General features: G+C 53.1%; 1 non-coding gene across 1 annotated transcript in view; it reads left to right on the forward strand.

Annotated features, from left to right (window-relative positions):
* Window positions 1–3,303: 3,303 nt before the first annotated feature.
* Window positions 3,304–5,000, forward strand: part of LOC126436797 (small subunit ribosomal RNA) — a 1,909-nt gene continuing 212 nt past the window's right edge. The window contains exon 1 of the ribosomal RNA XR_007580929.1: window positions 3,304–5,000. This exon is cut by the window's right edge and continues 212 nt beyond it. This is a non-coding gene — a ribosomal RNA (small subunit ribosomal RNA).

A 5,000-nucleotide genomic window follows, 5' to 3' on the forward strand; every position in this document is an offset into this window, starting at 1 on the left:
ACTATCAACGAACCTGCCGCCGCCCCCCCCCCCCAAATACACCTTTCCCTACAACAATGTGTACCTTAACCTAAGCTATATCGTACCTTAACCTAACCGACATTGCGCCTTAACCTAACCTACGTTGTACCTTAACCTAACCTATGTTGTACCTTAACCTAACCTATGTTGTACCTTAACCTAACCTACGTTGTGCCTTAACCTAACCTACGTTGTGCCTTAACCTAACCTACGTTGTGCCTTAACCTAACCTACGTTGTGCCTTAACCTAACCTACGTTGTGCCTTAACCTAACCTACGTTGTGCCTTAACCTAACCTACGTTGTGCCTTAACCTAACCTACGTTGTGCCTTAACCTAACCTACGTTGTGCCTTAACCTAACCTACGTTGTGCCTTAACCTAACCTACGTTGTGCCTTAACCTAACCTACGTTGTGCCTTAACCTAACCTACGTTGTGCCTTAACCTAACCTACGTTGTGCCTTAACCTAACCTACGTTGTGCCTTAACCTAACCTACGTTGTGCCTTAACCTAACCTACGTTGTGCCTTAACCTAACCTACGTTGTGCCTTAACCTAACCTACGTTGTGCCTTAACCTAACCTACGTTGTGCCTTAACCTAACCTACGTTGTGCCTTAACCTAACCTACGTTGTGCCTTAACCTAACCTACGTTGTGCCTTAACCTAACCTACGTTGTGCCTTAACCTAACCTACGTTGTGCCTTAACCTAACCTACGTTGTGCCTTAACCTAACCTACGTTGTGCCTTAACCTAACCTACGTTGTGCCTTAACCTAACCTACGTTGTGCCTTAACCTAACCTACGTTGTGCCTTAACCTAACCTACGTTGTGCCTTAACCTAACCTACGTTGTGCCTTAACCTAACCTACGTTGTGCCTTAACCTAACCTACGTTGTGCCTTAACCTAACTTACGTTGTGCCTTAACCTAACTTACGTTGTGCCTTAACCTAACTTACGTTGTGCCTTAACCTAACCCATGTTGTGCCTTAACCTAACCCATGTTGTGCCTTAACCTAACCCATGTTGTGCCTTAACCTAACCCATGTTGTGCCTTAACGTAACCCATGTTGTGCCTTAACGTAACCCATGTTGTGCCTTAACGTAACCCATGTTGTGCCTTAACGTAACCCATGTTGTGCCTTAACGTAACCCATGTTGTGCCTTAACGTAACCCATGTTGTGCCTTAACGTAACCCATGTTGTGCCTTAACGTAACCCATGTTGTGCCTTAACGTAACCCATGTTGTGCCTTAACGTAACCCATGTTGTGCCTTAACGTAACCCATGTTGTGCCTTAACGTAACCCAATTTGTGCCTTAACGTAACCCAATTTGTGCCTTAACGTAACCCAATTTGTGCCTTAACGTAACCTAATTTGTGCCTTAACGTAACCTAATTTGTGCCTTAACGTAACCCATATTGCGCCTCAACCTAACCTATATTGCGCCTTAACCTGACGCACGTTGTCGCTGAACCTGCTCTGTAATTGTTATGCAACTCGTTAAATTAGTGTAGTGTTGCCTAACCGCAACCCTCGCAATATAGTTCGCTATTCGCACTGCCCGGTCCCCTGTGTATCGCGTCATGTTAAACACCTTGCAAGTGTTGCTGACTTTCCACATGCTCCTGCTATACACTGTAATGTGGATAGCAGCAGGACGTACATGCCCCCCCCCTTCCCCCCTGCCTTCGCAAGCTGGTCGTTGAGAAGTTTGCATGTTCAATGCCCTTCGCATGCCGACGTACTCAGCCTACGTTGTGGTACGGCCTGTCACCTGTCCGCGGATGTACGCAAAACCCACAAACTGTGCTGCACATTGGTCCGTATGTACTGAATGATACATCGTGGCACATGTGTGACCGTACGACGACTGCGCCTAGCAACGGCGGACCATACAGTCCAAATATTGTGGACGCAGCTACGTGTCGTCTCCCTTTAGGAGCTGGATTGCAGTGTGGTACGCCATTCAGACGTGTGGGAGGAACGGACGCCCTGGATGGCGATCAGCATGAGCAGTCTGTTGATGTAGTGGAGCGTGTATTCGGACGTAGTCGTCTCTTCTCACACACTGTGATAGCATGTTGCACCGCGTTCCACATCTGCGACATGCTGCAGAGGCCGGCTGACAGTCGTTCGCGCAATGGACACCGCATACGTACGGGGGCTACCTTCCACGTGTTCTCTAGGCGTGCACATGTTGTTGCGTCTATGTGGGCAGACGTAGTGTGTTGTGACACCTGACACAGGCATGCAATACTCGTTGCAAATGGCGATGGACGTCTACGTTTGCTGGTGACGTTACGCAAATGAACAACTGGTAACCCGTTGTGGTGCGGTTGTTCTCGCTAGAGGTGAATCAGTGTTGGCGACGATCGGTCGAGCTATTAACCGGTTGTTTCATGGATACCCACCATGCCCACGAACGTGAAAGGGGACCCACCATGCCCACGAACGTGAAAGGGGATCTGGGTGTGAGGCGATACGCGGCGGTGGCTGGGTGGGACCGTCCCCGGCCGGTGAGGGGGGGCCGCCCGGCGTGCTGGCAGCGCGGTGCGTGGGCGCACGCGCTAAAGCCGGCTGGTGGGGGCGGCCAGTGGCAGGCGCGCCGGCCGACGGACGCGGCAGGCGGCGCAGCTGCGCGCCGGCGCCCCCTGCTCGCGGCGCCTTGCGGCCAAAGTAGGTCCTCGCGGGCCCGGTGCGAAGCGCGGTGGCCATCTGCAGTGTGCTGGTCCGATTGAGGACTGTGTGCGCTGAGGATGCGCCGCCGCCCGGCGCTCGGCGCCGCGACGCCGTCTGCTGCTCGGTCGCCCCAGCGGTTCTCGCAGGTGGTTTGTATCGCAGCTGTGCGGACGTGTTGGCGCGTGCGCTGTGCTGGGAGAGTTCGCTTCGGCACCCAAGTGGGGCTTTTGTCCTTCTGTGGCGCTGGCGTTGGAGCTGCCGGTCACCGTAGGTGGCGCGTGTTGTCTCCCGCCGGCAATGCCACGACAGCACGCTCCCGGGCCTCTGTCGGCAGCGGCAAGCTCAGTTGGGAGCACGGGTGGTCGCACCTAAAGCGTCTACTCGCCTAACTCCGGGCGATTGCGCCTCTCTCGAACCCGACCAAGTACTTAGGACGGCGCTGCGCGCCGCCGGGACCTGAGAGGGTTTCGAGGTGTGTTGTGCAGGGGAGCTCAGCCTCCTCCTGTTTGCAGAATAATTGAGCGGACGCTTGCGTGTTCGCGCGGGCCCCCGGGACACACTCCCGGGCGGCCGGCTGCTCAGCTCTAGTTGACGCAGCTCCCTGGTTGATCCTGCCAGTAGTCATATGCTTGTCTCAAAGATTAAGCCATGCATGTCTCAGTACAAGCCGCATTAAGGTGAAACCGCGAATGGCTCATTAAATCAGTTATGGTTCCTTAGATCGTACCCACGTTACTTGGATAACTGTGGTAATTCTAGAGCTAATACATGCAAACAGAGTCCCGACCAGAGATGGAAGGGACGCTTTTATTAGATCAAAACCAATCGGTCGGCTCGTCCGGTCCGTTTGCCTTGGTGACTCTGAATAACTTTGGGCTGATCGCACGGTCCTCGTACCGGCGACGCATCTTTCAAATGTCTGCCTTATCAACTGTCGATGGTAGGTTCTGCGCCTACCATGGTTGTAACGGGTAACGGGGAATCAGGGTTCGATTCCGGAGAGGGAGCCTGAGAAACGGCTACCACATCCAAGGAAGGCAGCAGGCGCGCAAATTACCCACTCCCGGCACGGGGAGGTAGTGACGAAAAATAACGATACGGGACTCATCCGAGGCCCCGTAATCGGAATGAGTACACTTTAAATCCTTTAACGAGTATCTATTGGAGGGCAAGTCTGGTGCCAGCAGCCGCGGTAATTCCAGCTCCAATAGCGTATATTAAAGTTGTTGCGGTTAAAAAGCTCGTAGTTGGATTTGTGTCCCACGCTGTTGGTTCACCGCCCGTCGGTGTTTAACTGGCATGTATCGTGGGACGTCCTGCCGGTGGGGCGAGCCGAAGGCGTGCGACCGCCTCGTGCGTGCTCGTGCGTCCCGAGGCGGACCCCGTTGAAATCCTACCAGGGTGCTCTTTATTGAGTGTCTCGGTGGGCCGGCACGTTTACTTTGAACAAATTAGAGTGCTTAAAGCAGGCAAGCCCGCCTGAATACTGTGTGCATGGAATAATGGAATAGGACCTCGGTTCTATTTTGTTGGTTTTCGGAACCCGAGGTAATGATTAATAGGGACAGGCGGGGGCATTCGTATTGCGACGTTAGAGGTGAAATTCTTGGATCGTCGCAAGACGAACAGAAGCGAAAGCATTTGCCAAGTATGTTTTCATTAATCAAGAACGAAAGTTAGAGGTTCGAAGGCGATCAGATACCGCCCTAGTTCTAACCATAAACGATGCCAGCCAGCGATCCGCCGCAGTTCCTCCGATGACTCGGCGGGCAGCCTCCGGGAAACCAAAGCTTTTGGGTTCCGGGGGAAGTATGGTTGCAAAGCTGAAACTTAAAGGAATTGACGGAAGGGCACCACCAGGAGTGGAGCCTGCGGCTTAATTTGACTCAACACGGGAAACCTCACCAGGCCCGGACACCGGAAGGATTGACAGATTGATAGCTCTTTCTTGATTCGGTGGGTGGTGGTGCATGGCCGTTCTTAGTTGGTGGAGCGATTTGTCTGGTTAATTCCGATAACGAACGAGACTCTAGCCTGCTAACTAGTCGCGTGACATCCTTCGTGCTGTCAGCGATTACTTTTCTTCTTAGAGGGACAGGCGGCTTCTAGCCGCACGAGATTGAGCAATAACAGGTCTGTGATGCCCTTAGATGTTCTGGGCCGCACGCGCGCTACACTGAAGGAATCAGCGTGTCTTCCTAGGCCGAAAGGTCGGGGTAACCCGCTGAACCTCCTTCGTGCTAGGGATTGGGGCTTGCAATTGTTCCCCATGAACGAGGAATTCCCAGTAAGCGC

Source organism: Schistocerca serialis, unplaced genomic scaffold, assembly GCF_023864345.2.
Source record: "Schistocerca serialis cubense isolate TAMUIC-IGC-003099 unplaced genomic scaffold, iqSchSeri2.2 HiC_scaffold_1246, whole genome shotgun sequence".
Lineage (NCBI taxonomy): Eukaryota > Metazoa > Arthropoda > Insecta > Orthoptera > Acrididae > Schistocerca > Schistocerca serialis.